Source organism: Buceros rhinoceros, unplaced genomic scaffold (assembly GCF_000710305.1).
Source record: "Buceros rhinoceros silvestris isolate BGI_N320 unplaced genomic scaffold, ASM71030v1 scaffold1148, whole genome shotgun sequence".
Taxonomy (NCBI): Eukaryota; Metazoa; Chordata; class Aves; order Bucerotiformes; family Bucerotidae; genus Buceros; species Buceros rhinoceros.
In genome coordinates, this window is record NW_010427264.1 from 201,329 (window position 1) to 214,301 (window position 12,973).

Consider the following 12,973-nt stretch of genomic DNA (forward strand, 5'->3'; position numbering starts at 1 on the left):
AGAGCGGTTTCTGGAAAGCGTACAGGCGACAACAAAAGGGACAGGAGCTTGCGACAGGATGAATAATCAGGGAGAATTGTTAAAGGCCTTTGCTTAACTCAACAAACCAGGACTGTGAAGTGATTGAGTAACATTGGTAGGTGTAGTTCCACTCTTATCTTTCACCAGATGCGAGTTTGGCCCGTTGACTGGAAGATGTGTCACAGCTCGGGTTCATACACTGAACATATGGTGGAGCTAGATTATGAGCAGTGAGAGAAGCTCTGTCTCCACACAGTAACTGTGGTCCGTTTTCCCTAAATCTGCTGCTATTGGCTTGGAAACAAAACCCAAATCAAACACCTGTGTACCAGATACAGAGCTGTTTAAGCGCCAGCAGTGATCCATCTGCAAAGCACATCATTAGCCAACTTCTTTTCTTTGGGTGAGATGCAAGACAGATTCATCAGGGCAAACCCACAGCTCCACTAACGGAACATTATGTTCCCAGTCTACCGCTCTCCACTGCTTTCTTTGCCTTTTCATGCTGCCATAATGGTCATGAATAGTGATAAAATACTCATTTCTCTCCTCATCATCAGGTAATTCACCAGGCCCTGGTCCAGCACACTGTGAACCTCATCCGCTCTTTACCGGCCCACCTGCCACTTTATCGGCAGACCTTTCCAGAAGGCTGGTCCCTCATCCAACTTCTCTGGCTCTCCAGACAAGCGGCAGCGGCAAATTCCAAAACCATTTAAATGTTGCTGTCTTAGGTCTGGGTGCGTTGCAGGGGTGGTTCTCTGAGGTGATGTCAGAAGCACCCACTCCTCCTCATCCCTCCTCTGACTTAGTCTGGCTGCATAATGCCATCCGAGTCGTCATATCTTACTCACAGTTCATGATATGATCTACGTAGGTTTCTTGACTGTCTGACCTCAGAGTTACTCAGGCACATCCTACACATAGCTTTACTACTCTTTTGGAAGCAAGATGCTCTAATGATACATAATCATTAAGTAAAGGTTTAGTAGAAGATGGTGTCCTGCTCACTCTGGCAAAGGCTGGAATATTTCCCTCAGTTATGTTTTCCTAACATGAATACAAAGAGCAGAAGTGAGCAACTTGTGCAGTGCTGATCAGACATTTCCACTCTTTAATTTGCTGAAGCTGAGACTATTCAAAAGCTTGGAAAGATCTTCTTCATTGCAGGTGCTCACAAAACCACTTGGGCAAGAAGCGGCAGGCATGAATGGACACGGAATACTGTTAGCTGTGGAAATGCAGATGTACAACAGCGTAACCCAGTGAGGCCATCAACTGCTGTCTACAGCAGCTGCCATTGTGCGCACTCTGAAGGACCAGAGCCAGAAAGCTCCTCGCTGTTGAGCGCCACATTTCCATATTTCACTGCTGTTTTGCTCGTTCCCTGACGCTTTCTCATCTCTCAATAGTGACAACTCCTGAGGCTGAGCAAGGTCACGGTTAAATGTGAAAGGCAGAAGGAATTACAGTCCCTACAATCTTTTATTTGCTTAATACACCGTCCAGTGAAGTCAGCAGAACTTCTTTCCAATGGGCAAGGAACCAGGTCAAAATCCTGGCCCTGTATCTCTCTCACAGGGACCTAACACACCTTTGGTACAGAAAGACAAGGTAGAATTTGTAGATACAACAGGGTGAGCGTACTGCAGAGAGAAGGAATGCAGAGTTGTTAAAGATCCAAATTAATCACAGCAATTCCCTTTGATTAAGCTAAACTAAGATGATGTCACTGCTAAAAAGAACAGTAATCCCCATCACCTCTCCTACCACACACTAACCTGGTAGCAACTAACCCAGCAAAACCACCTATTTGTTATTGTTTTATTACTGTATTTAAAACATGTCCCCTTCCTGAATGGGAACACAGCAACTACACTCATCGTGCGGGTACAGGCACTAGTGCAGAGGATGTGGGAAAGATTGTGGGGCTGCCCAGACTGGTATCATGACAACCTGGGGTCTCCTTCAGCTGGCTATTACATTTTCCTCTTATTTGTAGAAGTCTATTGCTGCAGCATAGCAGACGTGTTTGGGATGGAACAGCTCACTGGAAAAGAGGCCGAAAACAAGTCAAGGAATCTACTGCCACAAAAATCCATCCTCCCTGCTTCTCCCAATCCCTGTGCTCAAATGAGCCGCTATACACCACCTGCTTTAGCTACAGAGCAGCCATCAGGATTTCATTCTACACAACCCACTTGGATGATGCTCTGAAAAAGGCTTTCATTGACTCACTCTACTTAATTGGTAGAAGAGCAAACACAGAAGAGCCTGGGGTTTTGAGATAGCAAAAGACATTTTGTTCAAAACTAGGATTACTTGATGATAAATCCATTTGCAAGCAGATAAATGCCAGCAAAGAGACTAGAAATAGGAAGTGTCTGTTAAATCGAGCAGGTTACTGACAAAAGAAAAGGAGATTTGGATTTATTTTGAACAAATAAACCAGGGTTTAAGCGTTATTGTACTAAAGTGAAGTAAAAGACAAAGCAGACTGTTATCCCATCCGATGTAATACGCAGTAAATCGAAGAGCTGGTATTCCTGCAGGATGTATTGATTATTGTGTTATTGTGTACCATGTTTGTGCTGGTAAATATTTAAGCATATTACTACTCTTCACAGGATACAGAACAGAGCACTCAGATTAATTTCAGCCTTCATACTTAAATTCTTCTGCCAGACTGAGAGCAGAGAAAACTTCACAGTAAGCTGGATTTACCCAGAGATTCAGAGACACTACGCTGAGCTAAACAAACGGCTTCACCAGAATTTTGACTGGTTGCTCAAAGTAAACTGTAATGCACTCAAAAGGAATTGCTTCACGGACCAACCCCAACACTTAAAAGATACAGACATTGTTATTTCTCTATTACAACTTGGGAAATTAAGATAAAACCCCAAGAATCACTCTCACTGAAGGAAACAACTTACTACTGCTGATGTTCAGATCTCAGATTCAATTTTTGTTCTGCATTGAACACCTTTTTCAGTTCCACAGCAATTCCCACCACTTCACCTTTTTGCTGTGAACACATTTCACTCACAAAAGCTATCCAACAAGTATTCTTGAAACAGAGAACACTGTTGTTTTGTAGTCCTGCCAGTTACTGCCTTTATTTTGCCCTGTATAGATGGCAAGAGATACGTAATCAAATACGTGTATGCGTTTCTGCTGGGTGTTTCCAGGCCAACTTTGGAGTTAACTTTGCCATCAAAGGGATACAGATGATGCATATCAGAGAAAAAATACATTAACAGAATGATGCAACTTCCAGCTAGAATAAAAACTGGTAGGAAAAAGAAAAAGTCTCCATGCCCCAAGTTCCACAAATAGTACAGAAAAAAACCAAAACCATCTCCATTCCTAAAGTGCTTTTCAACAACATGTATTAATTTCTTCTGAAATACGGATGGGATAATTGCATGCAGTCTTTAATATTAATTACCATGTAAGCTGTTATAAAAAGGTTTGCTATCTCAGCTCCCACACAGGTAAGCCAAATCGAAGCCACCTTGGTGGCCAAGGTAAGGCTCCGCAGTAAAAGATGTATTAAATCAATAGGTCAGCAGTAAGCCGCCTGTTTCAAAAGCCTTGCCCGGTGAACGTGATCTGAACACAATGAACTAACATCGCTACCTGCAACTGAAGGAGCTTTTAAAAACCATGGGATAGCACTCAAGTCAATGCATCAACCACCTGAATTTCTTTAGCAACCTTTATCTGGTTAATTCTTTATAAATTGTAGAAGACAGAAAAAGGTATCATGGAGTGGGGGAAGGAACCAATTTCCAAGTTTATTCTATAACAAATAAAAATTGAGAAACAATAATTCTGGAATTAGGCAGATTAAGGCATGTGTCAAAACATTGCTTTCCAGAAGATGTTTGACAATTCTGGAGCATAAAGAAGTTCTTAGGATTTCACTCAGAAGGAATCAGGACACATCTTTGTCTTTATTTCTTTTATACTAATTGGCACTAACTACCCTGTTCCACAAGCTCCTCTCTACCCCCAGCACCTCTTGGCAGAAAACACTCTGATGGGGTGTAATCACAATGGACAAATGACTTTTGATTCAGCAGGCAAATGATCAGGTAGGAAGACCCTACCTTGATCAGGTAGGAAGACATCTGTAATTTTGAGCCTTCTGGCAGCCCCCAATTAGCCATCAACAGTCCTGTGAATTTTTAATTGCAGACTCCCTGGTTTAAAGCTGTTGGCTGGGTTACAAACTCAAGGACACAGCTCCCCGAGTGTTCCACACGTCCAGAGGCTTTGGGCACACAGAACGGAAAGAGAGACTGCTCCAGAGTGCATCGTGTTGCAGTGTGTTTCACGGGAGGGAAAACAAAAAAACGCAAAACAAACCCCTCACCCACCTTTTCTCCCCATTCAAAAAAGGCCAAAAAGCCCCACAGCCACACACGGCCAAGTAAGAAAATACTTCCTGTGCCATTACAGAAGGGATAAACCTGACCCACGGAAAACAGCAGAGCACTCGACCTGTACAGCTAAGCACAGTAACAGTGGTTCGGAAAGGAGAGAAGAGCGGAAATGCCAGAAGCTGCCCCATCATTCAGCTACGATCATCTTCCCAGCCTTTCCCCCGGGCTCCTACCTGCCCCGGCTCCCCTTTTACACCTCTGTGCCTGTCCCCTCCCAGGCCATTCCTCGCTCGTTTTGTCCAAGAGATCGCCCAACACCCTATTTCCAGTACTACCTGGAAAGCGTTTAAACACACCGCCAGGGAGCTTGCTCTGTGGGTTTCATCAAACTCTCTGGAGCCACCTCTTCCCCTTTAACCTCCTTAATGAGGATGATTTGCCTGTTTCTCTATCTAGAGGAGCGTGTGAAGGATCTTCCCCAGCGTATCGCTCCGCAGAGCAGTTTGTTTATTGTATTGCAAAGGTTTCAATTTTTGCTACAAGCCTTTCCGTCTCACTGTTTAAAAGAAACTCTATTCTTCGCAGTGCCCACTCTCTGAATACAATGCACTTAAGCTGTCACCTTAATGCTCAGTATTTATTTGAATTAGATCCCATTGCACAGTCTCACTATTTACATGGAAGTCACTTCAGACTGCAAAGCAAGCAGCTGCCAGTGCAGCTTGGAAATGTGTTCCCATTTTACCTCACTGCATGTGTTTCCACTTTCCCCAGCCCTCTCCTCATCAATACATTCTCTCATTATGTGATCAAATCTTCACATTTTGTCAGAAAAAGGGTATTAGTCATGTGTCAAGAGAATATTGGAGTCTGGAGTTGTTCTCTCTTTGTCTAACCACTGACCACATGATGAATAATGCCTAAGTTATCCCAAAATCATCCCCCACACCAACCCCCTTGAAAATTCTTTACTGGGTTATACCTCCCATCACATTTATCTATCAGCTTTCTGTAAATCAATGGCTGCTAGAGAATGTTATCCATTAACAACAACAACAAAAGAGATTACAATAGCCATTAAATTCCTGTTAGAGCTGCTTGAGAAGTAAGACAAAAAGCCGTCAAATTCTTTGATAAGCGGCACTAAAGTTTTGTTAAAATGAATTTTTGGAAAAAGTGCTAAAACCTCTGTAAGAATCAATCTTTGTTCAAAAAAAAAATCTAAGCTTTTAAAATCCAATTTAAACTGCATTTTCATAATTTCTTGCCTGAAATTCTGAAATGAAATAAAAATATACGAAGGAAATCCAACACAGTTTAAAATTGCATTAAAAATGTCACATGAGCATATTACTCCTCTCGAGGAGCGTTGGAGGGAAAACTAACACTTTACACTCCCTCTCAAGCCAATTTCAGAACGGAACATTAACTATGATAGGACGAGTATCTCTGTAATAATTGAATAAAACAGTCATTAAGAACCTAATTTCTTGTGTAGCCTGTAAGATTACAAATTTTTAACTAAATGAGGAATCAATGTTAGGCTAAATTGCGAGAAAAATTATTTGATGTTGCAGTACTAAACTCAGTAAAAGATAAACTCACAAATTAATTTCAGCTAATAGGCTCAAAAACGCATCCGCGCCCACAAGGTAAGTAAAAACATGAACTGAGACAGTATTCATGAAGTAAACCAACCGTTCAACAAGTGTCAGGCACTTGTCTCCTCGCGGCAGGAGACTGATAGGCTGCTCTCAGCATTTCATTGCTGTTTGTTTGGGTGCAGCCAAGAGCCCTCTCCAGCCAGTTACTGCCCAGAGCAGCCCAGCACAGGGCTGAGAATATTTATAACTCATCTACAGACACTCAGGCCGCAAGATCAGCGTGCTCAAAACCCCACCTCAAATCCTCAGGGTCACCACTGACATTCCTAGTCACCCAGCCAAGCTTTTTGTACCCCGGGTGGGGCCAGGCTGGCTCTGCCAGGGGACCGACTCTGCTTGCAGTCACATCCATGAACTGCGGTGAAGGGCATCACACAGGCACGACAACCACGCGTGCGGAAATTGTAATTCTACAGAATTTAAGAGCTTGTCTAGGAGGCTGCAGCAAGGTGTCCCGTGTTTGGGTGTGTTCATGAGAAGCCAGTAGAAAACTGTGTATGACACTTGTAATAAATAACCAGCAAGGGCTTCAGGAGAGACTACTGCTTCGCCTAATTTTAGGAGGAAAAAACGCTTGGATTCTAGGATTGCAGATTGAGTCAGTTATAAATAATTCAAAGGCACTTGCTGTGAGAGACACTACGTGCAGCCACCAGCAGTACTCTTGGAAAACAAGAAATTGTGGTATTGATAAGCTGAGTACAACTCAATTCTCCTACGACTCCTTTCACCACAAAACCCTGGTGTTAGCAGTGGCTGGGCCAACAGCGCTCCCACGCTACAGCTGAAGGTGGCAATTTGACCGTACAGGTGACTTAACTGGCAATTCGGGGACCTTGCTCGTAAGGTAAGCTCATGCTGCTGCGGGCTCCAGCTGTTGGCACCACGCTGTTGGCAGCCGCGCGGAAGTCAGGGCAGCCAAAACCCACAGGTTCCCAATCCTGTTTCTTTTCCAGTTGTTGCTCATCGATTTACTAATCTAATTTGGGATAACGAGAAAACAGCAAGACAGCCTGCAGCAGGTCAAAGACAACGTCTAAATAGCCAGTGACAGCTCCGCCCAGTGCCTAGCTACCGTAGTAAACAGACGCAGTCGCTCATAGGAGGATTCCTTGTGCTCGTTGCGTCAAAGATGCTCAGTACTGCTCAGTGCATTCGCTGCCATCACTGAACTAACAACGAAACCCAACACAGTAAAACCCACGCTTGAAACAGTTTATTCTGGGATATCTGCTCATGGAGGCAACTGAATAGAGCGAGTACAATTTGACCCCAAAGGTATCAGTGACCATCCTGTCCCAATGCTACAAGCCCGTCTGAAAGCAGGGCGTGCCGCGCTGCTGGAAAACTCACACCAAAGGCATACACAAAGTGGTGCGTGTGTAAGCGTGGGAAAAGGTGGCACTGATTGTGCTCCTGCTTTTACACAACCACTCAGATTCTCTTCCAGGACAGGGATGGCAGAGGTTTGACACCTTCCCTCCAGCTCTGTCACGTACCTGGATTCACATCCCAAATCACGGCTGCACACTCTAGTTCAGAAATCACCTCCCTAACAAGTCACTTTAATATTTTTGATGTGTGCAGTGAGTTAATTGCACCTGAAATAATTTTATCAGCTCAAGGTGATACAGGAAGCATCTGGCAGTGCAAGAAATACAGCTTGTGGTTTCCAAGTCCAGCAAGCAGCATTTCATCTGTGCTTTCACCAGCAGCACGCGTGACTGGGGCCACTCACAGTTAGAGGAAGATGCAGATTATTATCCAAGGAGTTCTGGAGTACAAATGAATAATAGAGCTATTCCAGTTTAAAGTCCCAGACGGAGAATTGCACCTGATAGTATAAAAGTTCTACCCTCCCATCATAGTCCCTGTGGGAAGCAATATAAATGTTCCTAACTGGAAGTTCTGCCTCCAATAGCCAGTTCTCCCTCACGCCTTCGGAAAGCCCAGGCATCACACCGCTTGTAAACCGCTGGTTAAACTGCAGCCGCCTCTGACGGTTCTGTGAGAAAATACCAAATTACAACAGCAAAACACCAACCAGTTCCAGGGATTATAGCTGTAATTACCTTGCTGTATGTATTAAAAATGCTAATCAGGCAGTGAATGGGAACACTCAAGAGCAAGAAGTGAAGAGCATTAGGTGCTCAGACAAATGATGAAAAGATAAAAGTCACAGTGACCACAGAAAAGAGAAATGCCTTTTTTTTAACTTAAGTGCTGAACAGGGCATAAATATCAACCTGCTGCCATAACTTACAAAAGGCTATTCTCAGCAGAACTCAAACATCCCCCATTCACAGACTGCACCAATAAAACCAAAAAACTACTAGCGATTCTAACCCTGATTATAATACGCACCAGTGACAGCCGAAACAGCAGGCGAAGCAGATGTTGTACTAACTTCCATACATGTGACAGCCACCTTCACCGTCCTTTTCCAGCCATTTAACTCAGTTACTGGGGGAAGCAGTGACACTGATACATCTGCAAGTTCCATGTGTTCCTATAAATCACGCATTTACATATCCTTTTTTCCCCAGGAAAAACAGAAACCCAATTTGGAACGTATTTAATGGAATCTCCCCGCACCAGAAGCACCAGCAGGTGTGATGTAACGGGGCTCTGACGCCTCCAGAGCAAATGAACTGTGTGATAACAGCGAGCATTTGAACACAACCGTGGATTCACATCATTGTAGGTAAAGTGGAAATTCAGCCCTGTCCAGCGCTAACATGGGGAGATTCATGCGGGTCCAAGCGGAAATTTCTTGGCTGCAATAAGCTGTCAGTGGTTCTGTCCAGCTGCAGATCTGCATGGAGATCATCTTCACTTCCTGCAGCCCAGCATCAGTCACAGGCAACAAAGAAGAATTAACAATTTGTTTTCACTGGCAATGGTTTTGTGTTTATACGGGGTATCTACAAGAGTAAATATCACATCATCTGCTTTTAACCAAAAATAACCTGCACAAACCATAAACCTTCACTAGTTCCAAAGACATGGAAGAATCCGAGACAGACAAAGGCTTCAAGGTATTGCCTCCAGATAAAACGGCGGTTGTGGAGGTACAGGGCCAAAACCAAATGACATTAAGAACAAAAGAAATAAGTCAACAAACTCGCTTTGCACAGCTGAGAATAAGGCGCAAAAGTTTCAGTCCATGGCATTCTCTTTTCCTTTCCTCAAAAGCCCTTCAATCTTCCCCTCGCTCTAGTTTTTCCTGAGGGTGAAAAATGCCTAAGAAAAAAACCCCAATAATCTGTGTTTTTAACCGGGCAGAAATAAATGTATCGTGCAATATTGCTGCTGAAGATCGAGAGTAGGGGAATCCACTTTGTCAGAGTCACTCCCAACGAACGCTCCCATTTATGATAAGTTTCATAAAAACTGTTTAATCCAACATTTAGAAAAGTACTGAAGATAGATGCAAGGTACAGAAATAGGAATGTCACCAATCAATCACCCCACCGAAAATGAGCACCCAGAATGGTAAGAATTATGGTAGATTTTCACGTACGCAGGGGCTGCTAGATGGAATGCCTGAATCCTCCTGCATTTTTAATCACAATATTCCCACCACTGCGCTATCACATTCAAATTATTTTCTCCAACCACTGAACATTAGCACTTTTCCCTCCTTGGGATTTAGGTTGCTTGCAATGTTCCCAATGAGAAAAGAAAACATGCTGTGGGAAAAGGTGCTTGATAAAAGACTGACCGAGGAACAACGTCTCTTTCTTGGCAAAATACCTTCTCGAAATAAACGATCAGAAGTGAACATCAGGCCCAGCTTTCAAATAACATTACAAAGGAGAACAAAACAGTATTATGCCAGAGAGCACAATTTGAATCTCAGACTTCTCATGCTAGAAAAGTTTTGGGGCAGACACTACCTTTTAATGATTTTTTTAATATATATATAGCTTTTACAGCTTGTTATAGAAGAAATTTTTGCCACAAATTGTGCTCCTAGGTACAAATCATGCTACAAAGACTACTGAGCCATGTGAGATCAGCCCAGCTTGGTGCAAAACACAGGAGACAGGAATTTTCCTATTCTTTTTACGGTTTTGAAGACTCTGAGAAATAGGCTCAAGTTTCTAAAATAAATGAAAGAGAACCCAAGCTCTTCTGATTTTTAAAGTATTTCCCCTTCAATGAAACTGTAAAAGTTACAGTTTGAGACTTCAGTGATAACATATGGTACAATAAACACTATTATCATCTTAACTTAACCACCCAGATTACCAAACTCTTTCCATGGAGTCGAACACGCTGGAATTAAATGCAGATTCACTGTAATTTCACAAGTGGGAACATTTATCACAGAGAAGTCCCAATTGATTTTTGCCAGTTAATACCCTGTAAGTGCCAACGTTATCTTTCTGCGCTTGGAATACCTTCAAGTTTGGATTGTTCCCATTTGACTAATAAGACAAGTTCATCGTTTGTAAATAGTACAAGACAAAGGCATAGGCGCAGCTCAACCACCACAGATAATCTGCAGTTGGATTCTTAAGCACTTCTTTCTTCCCTGCTTCTACAGTTCTGCACACAGAGCAGGAAATTAAAACAGTTAAAGCTAAAATAATACTAATAAATTATTACTAGAGATATCTACGGTCTTTCATAAATAAATTTACAGAACAGCAGCTACCTCTGTTCCAACAAACCCCTATTGCCTGATTCCTCATTTGGTGCAACAGAACAGATCAATGCCATTCCTTTCAAAAACTTCCAACCTCCAACTGAACAGTATTCACACTAGGACATCCTGTAAGATACATTGAACTGCTACTAATTAAAAAATAACATATTTTTGTTCTCACCAGCTCCAGCGTCAAATTCCATTGCATAGAAAACGGGGGAGTGGGAAAAAGATGCACGTTCATGGGAATAAAAGAAGGAAAATATTCTTCCCATTTCTGGCACTTGAAGAATTTTCCGAAGTAACAGAGAAGAGGCTGTTCATGAAAGCTGTAGTAGCCTTTCCATGGACTGCAGAAGGTTTTGCCAAGACAGATGAAGCAATCCATCACCCTGGTGTCAGCCGCTACTCCACTGAACTGGTAGCCCAAAGTAGGAGCACAAATCGCAGATCGAGTAAAGCCTCACGGCTTTGGGATGCTGTGGTGGATGCTCCAAGACCTAACAAGTTTTTTGTTCTGGTTTGGGTCTTTCATCTGGATTGCAACATCTCTAACATCTAAGAATCACTTTCAGCTGTAGCTGATCTGTTGTCCGATAGGCTGACACTGTGTTTCAGGATTCTGCCCAACTAGAAGTGCACAGGGAGAAGAGCTGAGAAATCCTAGACACAAGGTTCCTGAAGAACTGCAGGAATTCAAAGTGTCTGAAAGCTCTCCTGCTGTGTTTGGCCAAAACCGACCTGCTGATCCAGTGCTGGCTAGGAGCAGAGCACACCGTGCAACGGAGACCTGCACGCGTGCAGCTTGGTCACACGCTGCCCATCTCCTCAGCAAACAGTGCCAAACCCCCAGCAGCTGATCTCGTCTGCCTGCCACGACCGTAGCCCTGCAGGTAAGACACCGCACGGGCAGCACAGCTCTGTTACACATGGCCGAGGGATGGGACCACAACGCGCCAGGATGGCACCCCCACCTCTCCTGGGGCACCTCACATCCAGGGCTCAAAATCACACTGGAAGTCAGCAGCAGGGACAACTTGGGGGTTCCTTTTGCTTTAAGGAAGAGCCCATCCATCCTCCTCTTATTCAAAAATACCACAAAGTGACACACTGCTGCTGCAGCTTGCCACATCTTCTGAAAATCATTTTTATTTTATAGAGGGGAAGAAATAACCAATAAAACAAATCCAGTCTGATCATTCTGAAAAGGACAAAGACAGCAGAGGTGACAGAGGTGTAACTGTTAGCCAACCTTACAGGACCTCCCAGTAGAGCTATTTAACATTTGATTCCACTGATAAGAAAAATAATAAACAAAGTTATTATGAAACTGTCAGCCAAAAGTCCAGTGAATCATTTATGAACACATACCTAGGGCTTCTCTCCCTCCTGTTCTCTTTTCCCATCACAAGTGGGGAAGCTAGTTACTCTTTTTTTTTTTTTAAACTGTCGCTTTTATTTCTTAAATCAACCTGAAAGGAATAAAACATTTCAATGAGCAAAAATACAAAATAAATGTTTGTAGTTCTGTAATTCTTCGAAATGTCAAGGAAAAACATAAAAATGTATGCTCTGTAAGTTTTCAGCTGAACTTGGCATGACAGTCTATCTATTATTTAAAAGATGTTGAAGCTCAATTCATGAATTATTAAATTCTTGTTACATTTAGTTTCCAAGGGAAAAAATTATCTCATTCAATATAGGAAATTCAACTTCCTCTATAGTACTTTCTTAAAAAACATTGGATTTAAACTCCTGAAGTTAACTAAAAAAACTGAAAGAAATTACTAGTCCAAACTTTATAACTAACGTTATTGCCTCGTTAAAAGGATGTCCTGCATATTCAATAACCATCAGTTATGCCACACCCCCTGCACAAACACTCTGCATGTGAAATAACCTGCAATGCAGGAGACAGGTTGGCAATAGCTGCTCCACGTGAAACTTCTGAACCTCTAATTCATCCAAGCTGCAGAAGTCAAACATCCTCTGGATCCTCCAACCCGCTTCCTTCCTCACGAGAAACCTCAAAAGTCTGCTAAAGCACCAGCAGGTCCAACAGCCAAAACGAAGTTCTCTGATATACTAGTACATCTTGCAACAGCAAATTTTGATTACAAATCGTATCCAAGAGTGCTCGGAAGGCATCTTAGAGGGGAGCAGACACCCTCCAGAGAGACTCATGGCTGTTAGCCTGATAAAAACAGAGCAAGTCTTTTGACTTCAAGAAAATATATCGCTCT